At 39.4% G+C, this 25,328-nt stretch overlaps 1 protein-coding gene across 3 annotated transcripts in view; it reads right to left on the reverse strand.

Annotated features, from left to right (window-relative positions):
* The window catches only part of SLC35A3 (solute carrier family 35 member A3), a 33,877-nt gene extending 31,010 nt beyond the window's left edge, over positions 1–2,867 (reverse strand). For 2 of the 3 annotated variants that reach the window (XM_081223667.1, XM_081223666.1), the window contains exon 1: positions 2,726–2,777. The gene's annotated coding sequence lies outside the window, so the exon portion shown is untranslated. Of the gene's footprint in view, positions 1–2,725 lie in introns of all 3 variants that reach the window. The other variant, XM_081223668.1, reaches the window with a different exon arrangement.
* Positions 2,868–25,328: the final 22,461 nt, after the last annotated feature.

A 25,328-nucleotide genomic window follows, 5' to 3' on the forward strand; every position in this document is an offset into this window, starting at 1 on the left:
CAATCCAGGTAGGATCTGTAGGGTAGCAAAACTTGTCATGCCAAAATATCTCTTTGGCATGTGGGTTATTTCAAGCTGGAAACAGTGAAGGCCCTAAAGACTCAGCAAGATCTTTGACCTTTCCCCTAACTGATAAAAAAAAAAAATTAGATAGAGGGCCTGTTCCCACAGTATCACCAGAGATATCTGCAAAGAATTAAGAATATGGGCTATGTGTGGTGGAGGGAAACTCTAGGCAGAGCCTAGAGATCAGAGTCCATTCTGTGTCCCATTGTCTCTGCATGGCCCAGCAAATATTTATTTATCAAACTTTTGCTTTTACATCTCCGTGTTAATTGCTTCCCCCCACACACCTTTGAAGCCTCAAACCACTACCCCCAACATCCTCTCTTGTCTTTAGCTGCAGATGGTATGTAAGGTGAGGGTTTCAGCCATTTTGACAAGTTACTCAGTTTTCCTGGGTCTCTCCCATGTATATGTGTTATTAAACTCTTGTGTGATTTTTCTCCTCAATCTGTCTCATGTCAATTTAATTCTTAGACGGGCCAGAAGAACGTAGAAGAGTAGAGGAAAAATTCCTCCTCCATGATAGGTCCATAGGCACTAACCATTAGTAAAGTTTCAAGACTCAGGAGATGCACTCAGAAGTAGAAAATAAAGGTATCACACAATTCACCATCAATATTTAAATACTAACTATGGTCAGGAACTATGATGAGCACTGGATACACAATGATGAACAAAACAAATATAATCTGTTTCTTCATAGAGCTTATCCTCTAGCACAGAAGACACATATTATTCAAATAATTTAAGAAACAGTATAAGGATGTAAACTGCTATGACATGGTGTATAATAGGAAAATATCATAGGGAAATTATGGTCCTTGTATTATTGCTGTATCAACTTGGTTAAACTCAAACACATTTCCGCAAATCCCCTTCTCTATATGGTGCCAGGTCAGAATTGGCTAAACACAAAACCTGCACAAGATCTGGAAGGCAGAAGTGAAGCAACAGCCATTACTCCAGACGATTCTCAGTTAAATGTGGTGAAACAGAAGAAGCAAAGGTGTCGGCAGGTTCCAGTTATCCTCCCTTCCCTGCTTTAGGTCAACTCTTCCCAACTGCTGATGACCCTACTGAGCAACAGGTCCTAATCCTTAAAACCTGTAAATGTTACCTTATTTGGAAAAGGGAATTTTGCAGATTAAATTAAATTAAGGATCTTGAGATGGGAAAATTATTCTGCATTAGCTAAGTGAGGCCTAAACGCCAACGTAAGTGTCCTCATAAGAGACAGAAGAGGAAAATACAGATACTCAAGAGAAGAAGGTAATGTAAAGATGGAGCAAAAAGAGATTTGAAGATGCTGGGCTTGAAGACTGGAGTGATGCACCCACAAACCAAGGAATGTTGGCAGCCACCAAAGCTGGATGAAAAAAGGAACAGATTCTCTCCTAGAGCCTCCGGAGGGAGCATAGTCCCTCTGACACTTTGATATCAGCCCAATGATACTGATTTTTGATTTTGGATCTGATTGGAGCCATGGACAGCTACAAATTTTGAAGAGTTTTGGATACTACACTGAATAATTTTAAATTTATCCTGGATTCAATAGAGAGTCACCGAGTATTTCTGAGGGAAAAGAATACACAAGACCTCTGACTTTAAAAAGCAGTATGGCGGGGGGAGTTATTGGAAGAGAGACAGGCTGAGGGCAGCAAGTCTAGCCACTGCTATAGCGCAAGTAAGAGGAAAGAGAAGCCACGTTCAGCACAGGAATGAAAAAGGGAAGAAGCAAATTGAGATGCTGAAAAAGCAGAATCAATACTTGGGAGGAAAGTTAGGACCAGAAATGTAAATTTAGAAGTCATGCCTTTAAAGGAAACAACCTGAGTTTACCAGTGAAAATGAGTAAGCGCACGAAGTGAGAAACTGTACCAAAATTTCATCTTTAACTACCAAAGTTGAACGTTGATCGAAAACAAAAAACTTAATTCTGGTTCCATTTTCAAATACTACATGTAATAGAACATAATAAAAGATTCAGTCTTCTACCATAAAGTAATGACACGTGTTTTACTAAGCAAGGCCCAGTACTACATTTAATATTATTATCCTTTAATTCATTTGAACCAGCGTTCCCCGGAGTTTAGTTGGTTTAAATAAATGTTAATTAAAATGCTCCCTTCCTAAACACTCAGAACCCTCTCCCAACACACACACCTGTTCTGATAGGAATCCCACCTGGCCTCAGACAGCCATTGCCTATGTATTAGCCTTACCAAGGACTACTTTTCCATTTTTTGAAGTCCCTGCGGCTTCTTCAGCGCAGGGTCCCCGTCTGGTGGCTCGGTACCTGCCACAGGGCCACACACCGAGCAGGAGCTCCGGGGCTGTTCGCTGACGTAATGACCGCCAGCTTGGCCCTCCAGCCGCGGCTCCCCACGCCCCAGCCTCTAAGGTACACACTGCGGTTTTCATTCGCTTGACACACCCCTTTCCCCGGGACCTTTCTTCCTCCTCCACCAAGCACATTCCTCATATATTCCCTCTGACTTAACAACGTGTCACTTCATCCACTCCCACCCCTACTTAGCTAGTACTTAAGGTCTTCCACACCGTCCCCTTCACTCAGACGGATTTCACATCACTGCCCTGGCCGGAGCCGCGGTCACCGGCCTCCCCGTGCCCGCAGCCGCCAGGAGCGCGCCAAACTCACCTCCCACGCCGCTCGGCCGGCTGCGCGCACTGGGGGCGGCGGCTCAGCTCCGCCGGGCCCCCCAGGCTGCGGCGCCCGTCGGGTCCCCCGCGACCCCTGAAGCGCAGCGTCGCCCGCTACCGCCGCCGTCGCTACCGCCGGCCCGGTGCGGCCCAGGCGTTTCCGGGTTCCCGCGGTCCAGTCCCCCAAATGCTCCGGCTTCCTCCTCGGCCCGGGCGAATACCGTTCCCGGCTCCGCTCTGGTGGCCGCAGCTCGGCACTGGCCGGCTCCATCCCGAAGGCGAGGCACCCGGGAGGCCCCGCGGGCGACCCCCGGTGCCGGCTTCACTGTCGTGTCACCGCCCGGGGCAGTGCCTCTTGCTGGGTGTGTCCTGAGGGGACCTGGCGGACGGAGTAACTCCAGCGGCGGGCCTCTGCCGGGCTGCCCGGTGGCGGAGGGCGCCAGGGTGTCAAACTTCTTTGGGGGCAAAGGACCCGGAGAGGGAGTGAGGAGGTGGATTCGGGAAGGAAACAAACCCGCTTCTAAAAATGACTGTCACTGACAGTGAAAACCAACGAGATTCGCTGTGGCGCAGGCTGCCACCCAGTCATCTGGAAAGCTTGTTCGGTTGGAAACAACCAATTCTCCCACCCTGGCTTAAGACCCTGAGGCTGAGCCGCGCCCAAAGCAGCGCCGCCAAATAGTAGATAGAGTAGGATTGTCCCTTTCCTCTTAACACAATGCCGCTATGAATTAAGCCTGTGTCTCTTTATATTGCAAATGATTAAAACTACGTCCAAGAAAGAACGGAGAGAGAGCAGTAAAATAAAATTAAATAACTGTGTTAGAGTAGAATAACTGGCTTTAAAATGTTCTGTAATATGATCTTGAGAAATTCCCTGGATGGTGGAATATATATCAGATCTTAATGTTTGTCCATATATTTTGGAAGTAAAATGTGCCTGGTGCATAATAATAATAGCTAGGCACTATTCTAAGATTAAGAGATAGATAGATAGATAGATAGATATAGATAATATATAATGAATATGTATTTATTTTTAAAATAGTAGTAATTATGTGTGGTTGTAAGGGGAAAAAAAGATTTAAAATATTTTTTAAATACACCAGCAGGAAAAGTACACCTTATGACATAAGTACAGCTTTTTAGAGAAAAGAAAGACCTTTTAGTGTGTTCAAGAAGCTTTAAAATGAAAAAAAGAGACATGGAGGCACTTATTAATTACAAAACAGTAACATGTGCTTTGGCATCTTGGAAAATGACCAAAACTCTAGACAAACAAAAACAACAATGAAAATAGAGGGTTAAATATATGAGACCCACAATTGATGTAAAGATATGAGTCCCAAAACTGATGACCAAAAGAAAGTAATACTTTCATTAACCTCTCCTAGCTTTACAATCTATGCTCTAACAACACTGAACACCTTTGAGTTTCCCCGTATATACCATTCATAGTACCTTTTCCTATTCCTCATGCTGTTCACTGCATGTAGAATATGTTTCCACTGCTCCTGCCTATATATATATATATATATATATATATATATATATATATATATATATATATATATATATTTTTTTTTTTTTTTTTTTTTTTTTTTTTTTTTTGCGGTACGCAGGCCTCTCACTGTTGTGGCCTCCCCCGGTGCGGAGCACAGGCTCCGGACGCACAGGCTCAGCGGCCATGGCTCACGGGCCCAGCCGCTCCGCGGCATGTGGGATCTTCCCGGACCGGGGCACGAACCCGTGTCCCCTGCATCATCAGGCGGACTCTCAACCACTGCGCCAAGAGGGAAGCCCCTGCCTATATATTTTTTAAGTTAGCCCCATTCATCTTTTAATTCTCTGTTCAGATATTATCACAAACTTCAAGCCTTTTCTTGCTTCCTTCCTCCCAGGGGTCTGAACTCCTTCTCTGTGGTTCCATAACATCTTGAGGCATCTTGTGCATATCAAAATATTTTACTTCACTGTATTGTGATCTGATTTATATATATATCCTTTCTGCCCAACGCTCTCCTTGAGGTCAGTGCTATCCTATTTATCTCTGGATCTCCAGCACCTAGCACAGTGCTTAGCACATAGTAGAAACTTAACACATATTTCCTGAACAGACCTGAACTGGTTGGTAATGATGGTGAAGACAAGCCAGGCAGTACAAAAGCTCACCAGGGAAGAGTATCCAGCAGAGCCTAAACTGCAAGTCTAGGCATCCAACACATTTAAAGATTCAAGTCAGCACCCAAGGCCTGAAGCTCTTTTAGTAATAATAATCCAATATGGATTGTACCTTTGAGTAGTTTGCCTGTATCAATCTCATTTAACCCTCACAACAGCCCTATAAAGTAGACATTAGTACTTGTATTTTACAGAAGGAGAACCTGAGGCTTACAGACATTAAGTAATTACTGAAGCTCCCATATCTACTGAAAGGTGAACTGGGATTCAAATTCTAATTTGTCTGCCTTTAAGTCCATGCTTTAAAACAGTACACTTAGCTGTCATAGGAAGAAAAACTGGAACAGAAAAAGAATAGCACAGTATAGAAAAAAGGTGGCAGACAGCAGAAGTAGCAATAGGGGTAGAAATATCAATGAAGAACAGAGATGGCCGTGAAGGAAGAGAGAAAAACAGCAATCTGGGGGCACAGGGGCAGTGGACTGGCTTTGGTTTTTCTATGATAACAGATCTGAAAGGCAAAATTTTGACACCCTAAAGACAGACAAATTAGAATAACGTATCTGTCTAAGGGCAGCCAGAGCCAAACAGGACTATGTATCTCACTGGTACTTGATTAGGGCTGCCAGATAAAATACAGAACACCTAGTTTAACTTGAATTCCAAATAAACAATGAATAATTGTTTAGTATATGCAATATGTGGTGTATAATGTGGAAAGGGAATGTTGCCTGCCATTCCAGTAAACAAAGAGTGTTGCCCACCAGTTCCAGTTGTACAAGGATCAAGCCAACAGCCAATGCAGAGCTCCCCACCCCTAGCACCCTGAGGGGAATTCAGGATGGAGAAAGATAGGAAGCAGTCTAGGCTTCTGGGTACTGGCCTTAAATAGTTGAGATGTATATCTAAGGAATAATTTCAATGCATTGGTCCATAGAGAGAAAAGCACTAACATAATTAACTTTAGATGTCTGTTTTTTTGTGATTAGCAGTAATCTTTTGATGTTAGACTGCATGTTTTGTTTTGTTTTGTTTTCATCAGAAACTTCCTATATATCCTGGCTCCTCCCTTAACTCTTCAGAGCAGTTCCCCAGAGCTATCTGAAGAGGCTGTCTCCCAGGCTACAGTCCTCAGTAAGATCCACAAATAAAACTGAACTTGCAACTTTTAGGTTGTGCAAGTGACAATACTTAAGCTAAAAAGAATTTATTGTTTATCAGAAATTCAAAATTTAACTGGGTATCCTATATTTTTATTTTCTAAATCTGGCAAACCTATTGAAAGCATGAGTGCATTATAATATTGCACAATAACTGCAGTTTCCAAGAGTGGCCCAGAGAAATTAAGACTAAATTAAATTATTTGTGGTGCAGATGATACTGCAAGCATTATGCACACAAAGTGACATTCCCCAGATCTGTATCTTCAGGCAGAGTCAAGGCTGATAGTTTATAATCTTTAATGGCTTAAGACTCCATAGGAAAAAAAGAAAAGATAACAAGAAAGAAAGAGAGCAGGGACTATGGCAATTTATATTTTTAAAGAATTGCTTACCAAAACAGCTAAAATACAAAAAATTTCAGTGCTTAGGGAATTAAGCCTCAGGTTTCCAGGTGTCACTTATACTTTGTTTCTATGCTATTATAGTTCTTAAAATTATTGAATTGAAAGTATAGCTCACAAACAGGAAAAACCAGTTGTTCTCTCAAGCTACCATATTAGCTGAATCTGGCATGTTCTTGTTAGTTCTTCAGGGCAAAGAACCTATATGGAAAGAATAGACAAAGGTTATTTGCTTGTCCATGATTTACCTCTAAGAGAAGTTGAATGAGGTCACTTCCATATCACCAATAGCTCAATAGTCATGTGATTCTTTTGCTTCGTGATAGATCTGTAGAGTTTAACACTCTGTAGAACAGCTATTTGACAGGTTTGAAAGGAATTTACTTTTTATTTCCTTCTTTTCCAAGGAGGGCTTCTGCTTGGCTTTTCCTGTTATAACAGACTTACTTTTGTCTGGGGGGAGTGGATCAAGGGGTGTTTTAATAGAAGTGATGCCATTTGCTCTATCTATATATTCAGAAACTGGGAAAATTAACCTGGATGATTGCTGCCCCATGGAGCTTGTTGATTCTGGTCAAAGCATCAGTTATAACCTGATGTTCTTTTAAGTCTCTGGTAGATAAATTTGGTGGTCTGGGCATCAAGGAATTGGTTTTATCTCAGAGTCAGTGGATTCTCTTTTACCTGTCATAGTTACCTGACAAAATCACCACAGATCCTTTTGTGGAAGTCTAGGAGAAAGGTACATAGTATGTATGGTGCTATTAAAGCTGGTCAGGGGCCTCTTAAGTCTGAGAACGGATGAGGAAGTGCAATTGAGTGAAGTTTGGCCTCTATATAGTCCTAGAGTACATTTGATTATACAGTTCATATGCACTTGGATTATGCTGTTCACAAATACTTCCTGCTCTCTACCTTCAGGACACATGGTAGGTTGTGCTTTCTGACTCTCTTATAGTTGAATGGGACCACATGACTAGTTCTGGCCATAGGGGAACAAAATTTACCACCCCAAAATTTCTCTTTGGCATGTGGATAATTTCGAGTTGAAAACAATCATGGCCCAAAAGACTCAGGAAGAAACTTTGACTTACCCCCTAGCTGCCTGAAGAATGTAGATAGAGGACTGTAGTATGAACTAGGCGTGTAGACAGGGAGGAACCTAGCAAAGTCTATTTGTTAAAATTTCTCTCTGTGTCCCACTGTCTCTGCATGATCCAGCAACATTTGCTTACCAAATATTTGCTTCTCCATCTCCACAGCAATTGCTTTCCTCCCCTTTGAAGTCCCAAACCACTAACGCCCAACACCCTCTTTTGTCTTTAGATGAAGATGATGTCTAAGGTGAGGATTTCAGCCATTTGGGTGTGTTACTCAGTTTTCCTCGGTCTCTCTCATGTATACATGCTATTAAACTTTTGTTTGATTTTCTACTTTTAATCTGTCTCATGTCAACTTTAATTCTTAGACCAGCCAGAAGAGCCTGGAAGAGCAGAGGAAAATTTCTCTGTCCCCGACATGGCCAATCAGTTGTAAACAGATTGTGTGTCAACGAGGGCCATAGCATTGAATTGCTATTTTGTGATCCTCTGGAACTCTCTTTCTCTCTTCTTTGAGTCTGGCAATGTTCATGATCATGATTCCATGAGCCCACATAGAGTGAGGAGCTGTAAAGCGAAGTCCTCAGCAACCGGCAACAGACATTCAGCATGAACAAGAAATAAATCTTTGTTATTATATGTCATTAAAATTTTGACAAAACCTGGCATATATTGATTGATACAGAAATTGATACCCAGAGATGGGGTGTGTTTTAATAAAAACCTTCCTTTTGTAGAATTGGCTTAGCATTCAAGTAAGCTGATTTTATAAGCTGGAAGAATGATTATGTTATGCATTGGAATATTTGATAAAACTGTCACCTACAATAACTTGGAAGGTAAATAATGAACGTAGTAGGCTTGTAGCTCTGGGAGAAGAAAGTAGAAAACAAATGTTAACTGTATATGTTGGTTAGCATTGGCTGCATTTGACAAGGCGCTTCACGAAAGAGAAGCACTCAAAAAATAATTGACTTTTTTATAAGCAGAAATGGAAAGGAATAAAGAGAACAGAGAAGTTCAAGAAGTTTCAGGGTTGGGAGTGGCAAATGCTTTTCACCTCAGTTGGTAAATTACAAAACTGAATAGGCTTTTTGTCTCCAATTGGTAAACTATAAAACTGAGTAGCCTTTGAAACAAAAAAAGGCTATTAGATCTAGGCCTTTAGGCAAGGATCAAGTCAAGCATATCTCTGTCATAACCATCTTTAAAATCTCTGCCTGCTGCTATGTACCACAATTTCAAGTCTATGGTATGAGAGAATGTCTACTCATGTGACTTTAAGCATTGCCATAATTTGTAAAAACACAAATTTATAACAAGACTTGTGAAAATGAAAGTGCTTGTTAGCACAGAAGACATTATTTTTAAGCTAGGAGAATTCTACTTCAAATATGTTTAAAGCAATACAGCCTACCTAACATACAACTTGTGGAAGTATATCTCAATAGGTCACACACACATAGCAAAATTTCTTGAATTATATTAAAAGTATAGGTTCCAGCTCTAGTTAAATGGCATAAGCATACTCTATTCTATTTCTCCCAGTGACTATAATAAAAATCCTGAACAGAATACATAAAGAAACTAAGGGCTCTGAAAAGTAAATAATAGCAGATAAATTAGGGAGGAAATCAATACTCAAAATAAGACCAATAGTGAGTTCCCTATTTTTTTCCCTCTATAATTTCCTGGTTTAGTCTCAAGGCAACCCAAATTCTGGAATATTGCAATGGTCACAGCCAAGAGAAAATCACTCTCTCAAGTAACAGGAATGGGAAAAGGGACCCCTGAAGAATGGAGAGAATGGGGAAGTATCCTGGTTTTGTTTTCCTCTATTGGCTCCGCAGGGCTCCACTTCCAAAGCTGAACTCTCTCTGGGCAATGGCTGAGGGCAGTGAGTGCATCAGCAGCTGAGCTTGCTGATCTGCCTTGAAGGTAGATCCAGTTGTGGGAGGTGTCTGTCTGATAGCACAGAAGACTGAAAGCCAGGCATTCTGGCCAGAGGACCAGGGGATGAAACCCTGGGAGCCAGAGAATGTTGTGGAGATTTTGAGAGGAGGGAGCTCAAAAAGTGAATCCTATAGATATACGTGTGTGAAGTTCTAGGATCACCCCAGGAACTCATGTGTGAAACTAATCTGATAAAGAAGACCAAAGGCTTTGAACATTGGTCTATGGTAAAGACCACTACCCAGGCCCGTTTAGCCCCTGGGGGAAACATATAGAACATATCCAAATAATACTGCAAATGTTTGAAACCTGAAATTACATTGGAACCATGGCCCAAAGAAGGCAGGCTAATAAGACATTTGGCCTGAACCCAACTGGGACAACTAGCTGCTAAAACAAAACAAAGAAAAACTCAACATTCTCCAGAGGATTTTAACAGACCTTAGAGTCTCATAACATAGCAATTAAAACATCCAGGATATAATGCAATATTACTCAATGTTAAAAAAAATAAATAAAACAGAAGCAAGAAAATTGTAGCAACTCACAAGGGAAAAAACAAATTCCAGTTTAAGATGACTCAGATGTCAGAATTACCAGAACAAGACTCAATAGCTCAATAGCAGAATGGAAAAGAGGAAATTGTCTGTGAACTTGAAGATCAATAGAAATTATCCAATCTGAACCAGAGAGAAAATATTGGAAAAAAATTGGATAGAGCCTCAGGGAACTGTAGGATGATATCAAATTGTCTAACATTAATGCATTTGAGAGGCAGGAGGAAAGGAGAATGAAATTAGTGCAGAAAAGAATATTTGAAGAACAAAATTAGAGGATGCACGCTACCCAATTTTAAGAATCATTATAAAGCTATAGTAATCGACACAGTGTGATATTGGTGAAAGTGTACACATATAATCAGTGGAACAAAATAGGGTCCAGGAATAGACACATATATAGTCAACTGCTTTTTGACAAAGGTACAAAGTCAATTTAATGGATAAAGGATGCTCTTTTTAGCAAATGGTAGGGAAAAACAATTGTACATCCAAATGCAAAATAACATGAAATAAAATAAAATGAAATAAAATAATAAAATAAAATAATAAAATAAAATAAGATAAATCTCTACCTCAACCTCAAAAAACCCCCCAAACTATAAAACATTTCGAAGAAAACATAGGGGACTTTCCTGGTGGCACAGTGGTTAAGACTCCATGCTCCCAATGCAGGGGCCTTGGGGTTCAATCCCTGGTCAGGGAACTAGATCCCACATGCATGCTGCAACTAAGAGTTCGCATGCCACAACTAAGGAGCCCAAGAGCTGCAACTAAGGAGCCTGCTGGCTGCAACTAAGACCTGGAGCAACAAAATAAATAAATAAATAAAATATTTTTTTTAAAAAAAGAAATCAATCACTGTGACCTTGAGTTAGGCAAAGTGTTTTTAGTTATGACACCAAAAGTACAATCCATAAAAGAAAAAATTATAAATTGGACTTCATCAAAACTTCAAAATATTTTTTCTGCAAAAGACACTGTTAAAAGAAATAAGATACAAACTGTAGACTGCTAGAAAATATTTTAAAATCTCTTGACAAAGGGCTTGTATATAGAATTTACAAAGAACTCTCAAAAGTCAACGATAAGAAAAAGCCCAATTTAAAAAATGGGCAAAGGATTTGAAAGGACACTTTCTCAGAGAAGATATACAGATAACAAATAAGCACAGAAACAGATAGTCAACATCATTAGCCATTAGGGAAATGTAAATTAGAATCACAGTAAGATACCATTACACACCTATTAGAATGGCTAAACAAACAAACAAACAAAAATTGACAATAAGTGCTGACAAGGATGTGAAGAAAGAAACTATCATACACTGTTGGTGGGAATACAATATCATGTAGCTGCTCTGGAAAACAGCTTTGCAGTTTCTTATTAAGTTAAATGTATACTTATATGACCCAGCAATCCTGCTCCTAGGTATTTATTTACCCAAGAGAATTAAAAACTTATGTTCACACAAAATCCTATATATGAATGTCTATAGCAACATTATTCATAATTGCCCAAACCTGCAAATGCCTCGATTGTTTTTGAATAGGTACATCAATACAATGTACTATTCCATTATATGACATCCAGGGATTATAGGGACCAAGTAGGAGGGATTAGTACTTGTCAGGAATTAGAGGTGGAGAGAAATTTTGATTACAAAGAAACAACATAAGGAAATTTGGGGGGTGATGGAGCTGCTCTGTATTCTGATTGTAGTGGTGGTTGCATAAATCTATGCATGTGTTAAACCTAATAGAACTGGACACCTTATTAAAAAAAAGTAAATTGTAGTCTCTTTCTCTCTCTCTGTCTCTCTGTCTCTATCTCTCTATATAAAATACCTTTACCAACACTACGTTATAAATTCAACTTTGTCTTGGCAGCAGGTTGTTTTGATGGTATTTTCATCAAATTGGCATTTGATGAAAATATAAGTATTATGCTACCCTTTTTTTTTTTATTTGGGAGGTACCAGGTATTTGGGAAATATGTATGTTAACAAGGTATTGACATTCCTCCCTCTTAAATTCTGTACTAGGAAGGCCATTCCCTCTATTAAACAGCTGCTCCAGATCTGGAAGATTGTGTTGTCTTTTTTCTAGCTCCTCACTATTACTTTTAAAATATTATTCCCTCACTGACAAGGAAAAAATTTCTCATTTGCCATCTTTATTCTCCCACCTTATGCCCCTTCTTATCCCTGACATCTGCTAACCACATTTCCACATTTCTCAGGAGCATTACCACATGATTTACAGTCTATTTCTTTTACTGTACTTTAGCCACCTATACCCATGACTACATTTTAGACTTTATCACCATGATGCTCCACCCCTGAAATAATAAATCTCAGTAGTCCAGTATTTATCCAGAACTTCCTTTCATTTCAGCTGTGTCATTTCTTTACTCTCACTATACCTATTTATTTGAATTCTTCAGGATTTTTAGTCATTTTGTTTCCTCCACTTGCCTTATTCTATCTTTCCCCTCTTTTTTTCTTCTTTTTCTACCTAGATTTGACCCCCAATGTCCATAACCTCTTCCTGTTACCATCCACTGCCATGTCCTTTTGTACTTTTATTCACCCAGAATTACTTAACTTGGATCAGTCCACTGATCTCCTCTTCCACTCATACACTCAGTTAACAAATCTGCCAAAGATTCCTGGAGAAAACTACACAACCACATAACTTAGTGGATTAGAGCCATGCAAATTTACAGTCTCTGGTATTAAATAACGTGTCTACTCATGGTGATCTTCAATATCTTCAATTCACTTACTCTGTGTTTCACAGTAATCATTTCAAACCTTCACAAATCTCTAGACAGCCCTCCTCCTTATGTCAACCCTCCCCGTCACACACATACCTCAAAGAGAAGACTGAAATTATTAGGCAACTTTCCCAGCTTCTTGAACTACCCCTGTTCTAAGCAGAATTCTAAAATGGCCCCCATGTTCTCTGCCCCTGGTGTCACACCCATGATTAGATTGTGTTATATAGTGTCAATGTTAAACTTTACCTGAGCCTGGAAAATAGAGGTGCTTAAGAAATCCCCCCAACCCTTTATTTTCCAAAATTCCTCTACCCTTTCAGGTTCTGAGAAATGGCTTACTATAAAGAACAACTTCTCCCAATACAACTTAAATAAGATTTTCTGTCCAACTTTCTCATGGTTCCCATAAGACTCACAGGTGACCCTACCATTTACCTGTGACAATTTCCTTTTACCTGAATCCTCTGACATGGGCAGACTCAGAACGTCCAACTTCCATTTTCTGTCTCATGATTGATTAGCTGAGATTAGAACTGTTTTGTCCACCTGAAACTAGCTATCCACAGAGGAAAACATTTCCTGTTCAGCTAACCAACTGAGACTTCCCCTGTTTGCAAAACAATGCCAACTGTAAATCACTCTATCTGCAACTTGTTGATCCTTCCTGTTTTAGTTCTGGTTGGTATGACAAAATGCCAGACTGCATGGCGGATAAACAACAGAAATTTATTTCTCACAGTTCTGGAGGCTGGGAAGTCTAAGATCAAGGTGCTGGCAGATTAGGCGTTTGGTGAGAGCCTGCTACTTGATTCATAGACGGCACCTTCTAGCTGTATCCACACATGGCAGAAGGGGCTAGGGAGCTCTGTGGATTCTCTTTTATAAGAGCGCTAATCTCATTCATGAGGGCTCCATCCTCACATCTAGGCACCTCCCAAAGGCCCCACCTCAAAACCATCCCATTGGGCATTCAGATTTCTACATGAATTTTGGCGGGACACAAACATTCAGACCATAGCATTTCTCTATGAAACTCCAAGGCAAAACCAGTTGCTGAGATACTCTAATCCGCTCTCTCTAATAGCCTGAATAAAATCAATATCCTGACTTGTCCAGCTTTTGTCTTCAATGGTGTGGTGCCATGAATCATATGGGACTGGACCTCTCCCTCAATCCTTCTTTACTCCATCCAAGCAAGGGGAACTCCTCATGCCCTTTGTGCTCTACTCTTGACTGGCGATCCAGATATTCAACAGCAAGTCCCACATTTGGACCTGTGTTCCAGACTCCTGTCCATCAGCAGCACAGTGAGGACTTGATTTGTATTCTTTTTGAGTACTGGCTTGATTTCTGGTGCTAGCTTCTTTTGGTTTTATGGTCTGAACTTTTGATGACCTCTGTAAATGTCTTAAATGATTTATAGAAATCTTGCTTCTGTGGGTGAAGCATAGCAGAGAATCTGGTCTATTACTCTGTTTTTTTTCTATTTTGTCTACTTGAAACTCAAATCAATTAAAAATTTGTACCTAGGGGCTTTCCTATGGGTACAGTGGTTAAGAATCCACCTGCCAATGCAGGGGATACGGGTTTGAGCCCTGGTCCAGGAAGATCCCACATGCTGTGGAGCAACTAAGCCCGTGCGCCACAACTACTGAGCCTGTGCTCTAGAGCCTGCGCTCCGCAACAAGAGAAGCCACCGCAATGAGAAGCCCGCGCACCGCAACAAAGAGTAGCCCCCGCTCTCTGCAACTAGAGAAAGCCCGCACACAGCAATGAAGACCCAATGCAGCCAAAAATAAATAAATAAAATTAATTAATTAATTAATTAATTAAAATTTGTACCTAATGAGAACAAAACCCCTTTTTTTTCCTACTTGGCTGAAATACAAAATTGACTGAGATTAAAAATTGAAGCTATAAGCTCTCTGTTTGGGTCTGTATATATGTTTATGTGCCTGTGAGTATGTAATATTTTCTTTCCTTCATGGTACTACCAGATTATAAAATCTCTTAAAAGAGTGGTACATGGAGTGATTTAGAGATAAGTAAGCCTTATCTAATTCTAAAATTCCCAGAAATTAAGGAAATTGATTTTCTAAAAATTTCATTGTATATATATATATATATATATATATATATATATATATATATATATATATATATATATACATATATATATATGTATATATATATATATGTATTATATTAATGCAAATGGCTTAGGAATTTGAGTTCACATTATTTAGGTAAATATTTGGCAAATGACACTAGTTTAATATTCTTTGTTTAATAAAAAGAGCTATATTTTCTGAGTATTAGCAATAACCATAAGTATATTTGCTTGATACATATTTATTCTAATTGGGTATGTTTTTCATAAACTTGTTCACTTACTGATCAAAGAAGCTAGCATATATCAACTATATGTTTAAGATTATGAAAAATGTAAATTTGTGTTTAACCAAATTGATTTGTTATTCTGGCAAACTTTATTTCAATAGTAATTGTGTTTTGTAATATGTCCTCTTGGAAATAGCTTCCAAGATCTTTAGGTCTTAAACTCTTGGACAAATGCTAAGCTGAGTTAATTAATGGATATTTATAGAAACCTAGATCATTTCTAAGTAGGATAGATAGGATACTGAAACGTTAATTGCAAAGCATAATTTTTAGTTTATATAATTTTTGTACACTTTTGCCTCTCATTTTTATTGATACACAGAGGCTATATATTTGGATCTGTTAATGAATGTGTTCATTTTTTGCAGCTTTGGGATGTGCATGGCTATAAAAAGTTGTGAGATGTATATTCATAAGCTCTGTTGATCTGCTAAAAATGCTAGTGTATTACAGATAGTCACAATTACCTAATTACTCCTTAGTTTTCCCTGTGAAATAGAAGTGACTGTGATTAAAAGTTATAATCAATATATGTAAATGAGTCTACTCAGAGCAATAGTGGGAGAGAGGAACTCTGTATGCAAGGTATGCAGGATGGGTTTTTGTTAAGCAAAAAGAGAAGTTTTCTGCTAAAGTAAACCGACTCTTTGTTTTAGAATGAGAAGGAAGAAGGTGTAGGAAAAAATTGGGATGGTTATAGAAAGTTGTAGCAAGTTCTCAGAAAGGAAATTTTAATTGTGGTGGTCTAAAGTGGCTAAAGTTTAATGGATTTATTCATGAGATTGTCAAAAAGTGTTTTAGTAGCAAATATACTGATAAAAACTAAAGACTTTAGTTTTCTCTCTGTTCTTGGATTACTTGCCTGCTTTATTTAGTTAGAGGTTGTAAGAGATTTTTCTTTATCTTCTGAGTAATTTGCCTGTATAACGAGGATCTTGTGTCATATCAGAATGACTTCCTGTGCTTTATGTTGATTTGATCATGTCCTTGATTATTTAAGAGTACAAAGTCTTCCTACTTTTGAAAGAGCTAGGTTCTTTACAATCATGTTATCCCTTATGTACACTTTTAATGTATTTAACCAAATATTTTCATTTTGGTTAAATAGGTGGCCAAGTATTGTTTCACAGTAACCCATGATTCTATTTAAGCAAGTGTTCAAACCTCCTAACAATTCTTGATATTCTACATTCCAAATATCAAATTCCAAATGATATATTTTCCATCTAAAACTGATTTCCCAGAAGGCCCTTGAAAAATCACAAAGAATTTGTTCTTTTATCTTATAAAAAGTGAGGTTCTAGAAATAATTAGGTTTATTTGTTATGTTACTATTAATGAGCTGCATGGGAAGAGTTGTCAAATCAGAAGAAAAGCTTAACCTTCCCTACGCTAATTTTGTATAGGTAACATATTATTAATGTAAATATTTCAGAAATTATATGTTGTTTGAGAAGTTCCTAGAGATTTGTCAGTATCCTCACTGTCTATAGTATGTTTCTATTTATTAGAGTTGAATGCTACTTTGCCTGATATGAGACAACAAAAGGATAATGAATACAATCATAATTTCAGTAATTTTTTAAAGTGTTAAGTTAGTCTCCACTTTCTTTAATTCAAATGTAGCTTCTAGTCCAATGGTTTTAAATTGGAAATTCATATCACTTACCTATGGAGTTCTATGAATACACAAATATTAAGGTTTTACTCCGTTCTACTGAACCTCTTTACCTGATAATTTTGATATATTCTTGGTATATTCTAATTACGTACTTGGAATATCCATGGTATGCTATGTCTCAGGATTATTATATGTTAAATCTAAAATTTATTTCTCTGTAAAGATTATATTCATTCATTTTTCATAAAGTAAATGTAATATACACTGGTCTTTGAAAATAGGATTGTTATGTTTATAGATATTTTGTCTAAAATTTCTTTTGGATTGACTTTGTTTTGTATGTCACAGAAACAATCTTCTTTGTCAGTTTCATTATTCTGATAATGAGCTCTCATCAGACCTTTCACTTTTGAAAATTATCAATAATAAATTAACCACAGCCATTTTAAGTCATTTGTCATCTACAGATAATTTTTTATTTTACTCTGATGTTTTCCTGAAAGCACCTGCAATTGGCCACAGGCCAGAGTGTGTCAACTAAGATGGATTTTCTCAGAGCCTTGTGCCCAGGTACTCTTGGCTTTCCAGAACTGTAGTCCAGAAACAGACGGGTTCCTGAGACTGCTAACCCAAGGTCAAGTAGAATAAAAATTAATTACACAGGGCTGAATAAACTGATAAGGCATGATTGTGGATTGGAAGTCATCCAATCCTTTAAAAGACAATAGAATATTGTTGATGTTAATGTTATATTTTCTAGATAAAGGAACCCCTTTCTCTTTTTTCTTAAGCTATCTATAACTCATAATAATTTAGTATACTCTGGTTTTGTAAACAGAAAATGAAACATTTATCTTTTTCTTTCTTCCTGACCCCTCCAGGATTCGAAAACTCTTATTGAGTATTCTTATTTTCATGGTAATGTAGGTATTTACACAATTTCAATAGGAGTCTATCTTCCTTGTTAACAGGACTTAATTGAAAACATTGGTTATGCAACTAAGGCCTTGCCTGGAATGAATAATTGAGAATAATGCTGAATTTAATCAGATATGACCAGACATTTTTAAGGAAATACAGTTAACTTTATGGCACTAATTCTTACAAAGCATGCTCAGAAAAACTGGACTGACTGTTCTATGGTTTACAGGGTGAGTAACAAAGGTCCCTTTCTGGCAAGCCTAGGAACCTTAGGATATTTCAGGAATTTGAGAAGAGAGGAATTTACCCAAGTTTATAAATACTACAAGTGAAATCTGACGGTGAGTTCTTAGCTCAAGAGGCTTTTGAAAATCCAATTTGACATTTCTTATTAAACTTTCAGCAAAGCAAATTTTAAAAGTACTATATGATAAATACCATTTTTGCTGCAGCTATGTAAATATTCAGGCTAAATTTGATGAGACCAGATTTATTTTATGATCAAAAATAATCTTTCTTTGAGGTTATCTTTAACAGGGAAGTGACTATAGAGAGAAATTTTGTGTTTCAGTGGAAAACAATACCACACCCTTCTGACTCTAATCCCAAGTTAGCAATAGTCAGAGTTATGACTCTAGCCTTGTTCATTGTCTTTGTGCTCTTTGCTCACTTAGTAAATTACAGGTAATTGATGGATATGTAAACTCCATCTTCTCTGGTAGAGATTTAAGTGACTTCCTCCCCACCCCCCAACCCCAGCCCCCCGCCCCACCCTTGTGGAAAAACCAGTTTAGGAACCTACCTATGATTTGGACTGGATCCTGTTACCTTACACAAATCATTAAAACTTACCAAATATTCAATGCTTCCAGATTCCTTCAATATCTGGCTACAACCCTCTAAACTAAGCTTTCCAAACTGTGCTTCCCCTGTTCAGAAACTAAAATCTGACCACCCAGATTCCTTTTGTGTGCTGCACTGGCCTTTAACCCCAGGATCAGAAGAAGCCCTATGAGCTAAAGCCCAATCACTTCATATAAAATTTGAAGGACTCAAGGACTCATCACCATAGCAGACCATGCATGGGTTGGATTTTTCCCTGGACAAGCCACTGTCTGGGCCAGTAAGGAAGCTTGGCAAGATACTGGGTCACATAGGCCCTTACATGAGAGGTAACCAAGGCTGTGGACCACATCACCAAGAGCATCAACATCTTAACTTCAAGGAACTCAGTGAGTGGTGTTCCACCAACTTCTTAGAATCCATTGGTCTGGTTACTCTCAGGTGCAGCTCTTAAGGTTATTTACTTTAGTACAAACTTTCATATTAATACTTCTTATCTTCATTTCAAGCATTCCTTTTTTAAGATATCTGATGTCCAGGACTCTAAAACAACTGAATATTTCTATCACCTCTCCATAAATGGTTCAACTGATTTTGAAGAAACAGTACCAAAGAGAGATCTTAAGGGATTATTTCTTGGACCCTGTTTGACCCTCCTCAAGAGGTTTATTCTCACCTCTGAATTGTTCAGCAAAAAAGGATATTCATTCATCTTCAACAAAAGAGACAATGTTGAACTTCACCTGAGCCCTATGTTCTTGCAGAAGAGCAACAGTTAAGAAATCTGCCACCCCCATCAACATTTTGTGTTCCAGGAAAGGGCTTCCTGCAAAGAACCAAAGAACCATCCTTCCCCATATGACTTAGATAAGACTCACTGTTCACTCTTTTTGTTTGTTTTTGTTTTTTTCAGTTCATAAGCAGAGGAAAGCTTTATTCTTTGATCAAAGAATTGGAGAGGTATGAGCTTGCATTCTAGAGTTCACACTCTCCTGTTGACTCTTTCCCATGACTCCTGTAAGACGTAAGGAAAACTCCACTATCTACCTGTGACACGGCCAAACATATACCTTTCCTTTTTTGTATGAACCTGCTGAGAAGGCCCAACAGACCCTCCTACTTCTTGTTCTTTGTCTCGTGATTAGATGAGATTAGAACTTTCTGCACCCTGAAACTAGCTGTGATGGCTAATTTTATGTGTCAACTTAATTGGGATACTTGGATAGCTGGGAAAACATTATTTCTGTGTGTGTCTGTGAGGGTGTTTCCGGAAAAGACTAGCATTTAAATTGTTGAACTGGGTAAAGCAGAGGGACCTTCCCAATGTGGGTGGGCTGGGTGGAAGTCATCCAATCCTTTAAAAGCCAAATAGAACAAAAAGGTGGAGGATGGGTGAGTCCCCTCTCTCTGCTTGAGATGAGACCTCCATCTTCTCCTGTCCTCAGACGTGAGAGTTCTTGGTTCTTGGGCTTTTGGAATTGGCACTTACACCACCAACCCCCTGATTCTCAGGTCTTTGGACACAATCTGAATTATACCACCAGATTTCCTGGTTCTCTAGCTTGGAGATGGCAGATTGTGGGACTTCTCAGCCTCCATAACTGTGTGAGTCTATTTCTATAGTAAAACTCCTCTTATATCTATCTATATACACTATTCGTTCTGTTTTTGTTGTTGTTGTTATTGTTGTTTTGGAGAGCCCTGACTAATACACTAGCTATCCACAAGGAAATAAACATATCCTGTTAAGCTGACTGGTACCTTCTCTGTTTGCAAACAACTCCAACTGTAGATCACTCTATCTACAACTTGTTTACCCTTCTCTATGAAATTTTAAGGCAAAACCATCTCTGAGATACTCTGATCTTTGGATCTGGGGTACTCTCCCTGTTGCAATAACTTGAATAAAGTTAATACCCTTACTTATCCAGTTTTTGTCTTTGTTAATAGTAAAAGGGATTTTGAGATGTATTTAGGGTCTCTAATCAGTTGACTTTAAGAAGGGAGATTATCCTTGGAGGGCCAAACCTAGTCAGGTGGGCCTTTAAAAGCAGAGAGTTTTCCCTGGCTAGTCACAGATCAGAGAGATATGCTTTGGCTGGCCTACGGGAAAGCAAGCATCCATACTGTGAAATGCCTATGGGTACTATATGGCAAGGAATTGCAGGAGGCCTCTAGGAGCTGAGAGTGGCCCCCAGCAGATAACCAGCCAGACACTGGGGGCTTCAGTTTTCCAACTGCAAGGAACTGAATTCTGCCAACAATGTGAATGGGCTTGGAAAAGTTCCTCAAGCCCCAGAGGAGAACTACAACCTGACCAACACGCTGATTTCACTCTGTGAGACTCAGCTCAGAGAACCCAGCCACATCATGTTGGACTTCCGACCTACAGAATTGTGAGTTAATAAATGGGTGTTGTTTTAGGCTATTACATTTGTGATAATTTTTTTACACAGCAATAGAACTCTAATGGAACCCCTTACAAACCATTTTGTATCTTCACTGATCTGTACCTCTCCTTTCTCAGTGGTTAATACCTCTATCTATGCTATGATCCTGCCCCCTTCTGCACCCTCATCCACAGACAGCTTACTCCATTGAATGATCTTACAGCTACTCTTCCTCTGTGGTTCATCCCCTTCAACATATAAACAGGGTTAAATCTCTCCTATTAAAAGCAACAATAACAACAACAATAAACAAACAAAAAAACCCCTCATTTGACCTTATCCTCCACTGATCTTCTCTTCCCTTTGCTATCTACTGATTTGAAAGAACATTCATCTACACTTGATGTTTCTACTTCCTTACCTCTTACTTACCACTGATCCAATATAGGAGGGCTTTCAACCAAACACACTATTAACATTGTTCTCAGTAAGGTCACCAGTGACCTCAGTTTTGCTAAACTTAGTAGATACTTGATCTCTTTGTGTGTTTTACAGTGATACTCTTCTGGTTTCCTTAAGGCCACTCTCTTGTCTCTTTCCCTTATTTCTCTGAGTAGTCCTTTGATCCTTCTCAGCCTTCTTTATGGGGGTGCTCTTCCTCTACCCACTCCATATATTAACATGAATAGCACAAATTTCTAGGGGTTTTGCGAGGTCTGCAGACACCTACAAATCTCTCTCTCTCACACACACACACCCTGGGTTTTACTGGGATTCACTTCTCATAAACAAGTTCACTTTGCTGGCTGCTGAAGTGGCTCTGCTGTGTGATCTCCTTCGCATCACCTCTCATGCTCTCAATTGCACATGAGCCTCCCAATGGTGGCTGCCCTGCTCTTCCAAACATCACACCCACTTTCAGTACTGCCACCTTCTTTCAGCAGATAGAAATAGGATCTAGGACCTCCCACCGCACTGCCTCCTATTTAAACTGGGCAGTTACCAGAAGCAAACTAAGCAAACTGAGGGTCTGCTATGAGGGATGCAATGCCTCTTTCCCTCTTATTATTATTATTATTTTTTAACATCTTTATTGGAGTATAATTGCTTTACAATGGTGTGTTATCCCTCTTATTTTATCTGCAGTTAGAGGAAGTCTCTAGCTAGTGCTGCTTGTTTCCTGCTTGAAAACCTTTAGGGAAAATCTTTCTGCATTTCTTGCAGTCTTTTCTCTCTCCAGAACTCAGACCTACATATCCATGGAGAAAAATGGAAATAGAGTTGATTGACAAGCACTGAATTGTTCTCAAAATTCTGTTCCCCTCTATGGCAAAGGCGTTCTTACTGAGTTTGTTCCTATGAAGCTCCCGAGACCATGGAGGACATCACTGTTGGGCCTCTTCTACTATTACATCAGATAAGCCTTGACACATTTGAATCTCTTTGCAGTGGTGACTAGGGCAGAACTTCTCAATTATCCTAGTGAAAAGACCAATTCTTTTCCCCTTGAATCATTTTGGATTGTACCTTGGTAAAATACAATAAAAAGGAGCCACTAAAAATGAAATAGAAAAAAAAAAAAAAAAATGAAATAGAAATCACACTGATCAGGCAATGTCAGACTGCCATACATTTTCCAAATGCTTACTCTCAACGTCTGTTTTTCTCTATTTGCAGACCTGTAACACACAGTACATTTCCCTGCACTGGCCTGCAGAGCATTCTGATTAGAACTGGTCTGTGAAGCGAAGGGAAGCCAAGGCCCGAATGTCCTGCCTGTCATCTTGAACTGTGTCCTAGTTACTATTTTTCAGGATTTATTGTTTCTTCCAGCTTCTGGCGAACTGTGTAGATGAGGACCATCTTTCCTTCATTTGAACTCTCAGCTCTCAATTTGTTGGTGCCAAATTTTCTACTTTCTGAATATTTTTAAATCATAAACATTCCCCTAAGTCTCCTCTCTCTTTAGTTTATTGCTCTTTGGTAATGTTAACATCTCCACCAGAGAGTGTGAGAGGTATTTGCAGGGAATCAAATTGAATTGTCATAGAGAACAGACTTGTGGTTGCCAAGGGGGAGGAGGGTGGGAGAGGGAAGGAGGACTGGGAACGTGGGATTAGCAGATGTTAACTATCATATATAGGATGGATTAATAACAAGGTCCTTCTGTAGAGCACAGGGAACTATATTCAATATTCTGTGATAAACCATAATGGAAAAGAATATAAAAAAAAAGAATGTCTATATGTGTATAACTGAGTCACTTTGCTGTACAGCAGAGATTGGCACACATTGTAAATCAACTATACAGCAATAAAAAAAATTTTTTTTAAAGAATAACAGGGCTTCCCTGGTGGCGCAGTGGTTGAGAGTCTGCCTGCTGATGCGGGGGACATGGGTTCATGCCTCGGTCCGGGAAGATCCCACATGCCGCGGAGTGGCTAGGCCCGTGAGCCATGGCCACTGAGCCTGCACGTCCGGAGCCTGTGCTCCGCAACGGGAGAGGCCATAACAGTGACAGGCCTGCATACCGCAAAAAAAAAAAAAAAAAAAGAATAACAAATTGAATTGTCAGCATTTTGGGTAGCATCTCTTGCTAAAGCTTAGAGTTAAACAGATGTTTGAACACTAACTGTGAATTTCATTTTACTTCATAAAAATATTACTCTACACTTGATCTGAAGGATCTTCCTTCCCAGCAAGACTCAGAGTTGAGAAAACACAGAAGTATTCATTTACTCAGGTGGTAGGTGGAGGGAGGTGGGGTGGGGATTGGACTCAGCTATGTCACTCTTTTCATCTAACTCTCCAACAGTTTTCTTTTCTTTCCCAGTTTTTTCCAACTCTTTATTGTGCAGATCAACTTAACCTCTAAAGCTTCTCTTTTTTCCAGGCTCTGGATTTAGAATCATAATGACCTGAATCATAAAGTTGGGGACCAGGGTAGTATACCCCAAAATGTGCCTTGGTGGCATATTGATTATTTTGAATTAAAGTTACTTAAGAGATAGCCAATGCAAGAGGGATACTCCGACCCTGCTTTCTGTCTCCCTGAAAGCAGGTGTACGCCCTGCATCTGGAGGTAGGACTCCCTTGTCCCCAGAATTCAAGGCCAAGAAGCCTGTATAAACAAACATTGTTACTTCTTTAATTCACTACCCCGATCCCAAACTCTGTTTGGATTCTTCACTCACTGGGTGGGTACATAAAACCTAAGTTTTTTTGTCCTATCAATTCCTCACAAAATGTATTGTTTCTTTGTCTAAAAAGTATAAAAGCTGCCTACTTTGGCCACTTCTTATTTCCCATTTTATGAGACCTCCATGCTCATGAATTAAAATTTGCTCCTTTTCTGTTGCTAACCTGTCTTGTGTCAATGTTATTATTAGTTCAGCCACAAGAACTCAAGATGAGTAGAGGGGGCAATTCCCCCGTCTCTAACAGTTGGCGAGTCAGGCAGGAGGCTGGCTGGACCTTGTTTCCTGCCTTAAAGTTGCTGCAACTGAGAAATCCTGGACATTTGACAAAGGCCAGCAGAAGGTAAGATTTCTTACCACGTCAGCCTCCCGGGTCTCTGCCTGCAAGGTCTGGTGGAAGGAAAAGCAGTGAAAGTCCCTTTTCTCTCTCTCTCAATTTAGATTAGTGGGAGAAAATATTCGTGGAGCTAGTCCCTTGGACTTAGCGACTCTTGGGGATTCTTTTCCTCCCAGAGAGGGTCACTTTTTCTTTGTCTCTATTGTGTTGTTTGTCATAATGAGGAAGAAACATAGGGCAGACTGCAGGCATGAGCCCTATAATTCTGCTTGCAAGCTGGCCGTACAGACTGGTGAGTTAAGAGTTCTCATCAGACTGGTGTCTATTTAGATAGACTTTGCTGTGGTTCCTATATATAAAAATCAGATGAGGTTTTTCCTTCTTCCTTGTTCTATGTCTGGAGAGTTGGCTTTGTGTCCAGTGAGAATATTCTCTCTGGTTTCCACCATGCAGAAGGTGCACTTACTAGGGTGCATCTGATGTCCCATTGAATAGACTAGGGTTCTGAGACACGAAGTCACAACGAGCATGCTCTTTGTTTGGCCATTCCAGCTCTCAGGAGATTTTGTTATAAGGGGTCCAAGTTCATAAGGGGCCTTTTTTTTTTTTTGGCTGCATTAGGTCTTCGTTGCTGCACACAGGCTTTCTCTGGTTGCGGCGAGCAGGGCTACTCTTCATTTTGGTGCGTGGGCTTCTCATTGCGGTGGCTTCTCTTGTTGCGGAGCACAGGCTCTAGGTGCACGGGCTTCATTAGTT

This window comes from Mesoplodon bidens (assembly GCF_964165515.1).
Source record: "Mesoplodon bidens genome assembly, chromosome: 2".
Taxonomy (NCBI): Eukaryota; Metazoa; Chordata; class Mammalia; order Artiodactyla; family Ziphiidae; genus Mesoplodon; species Mesoplodon bidens.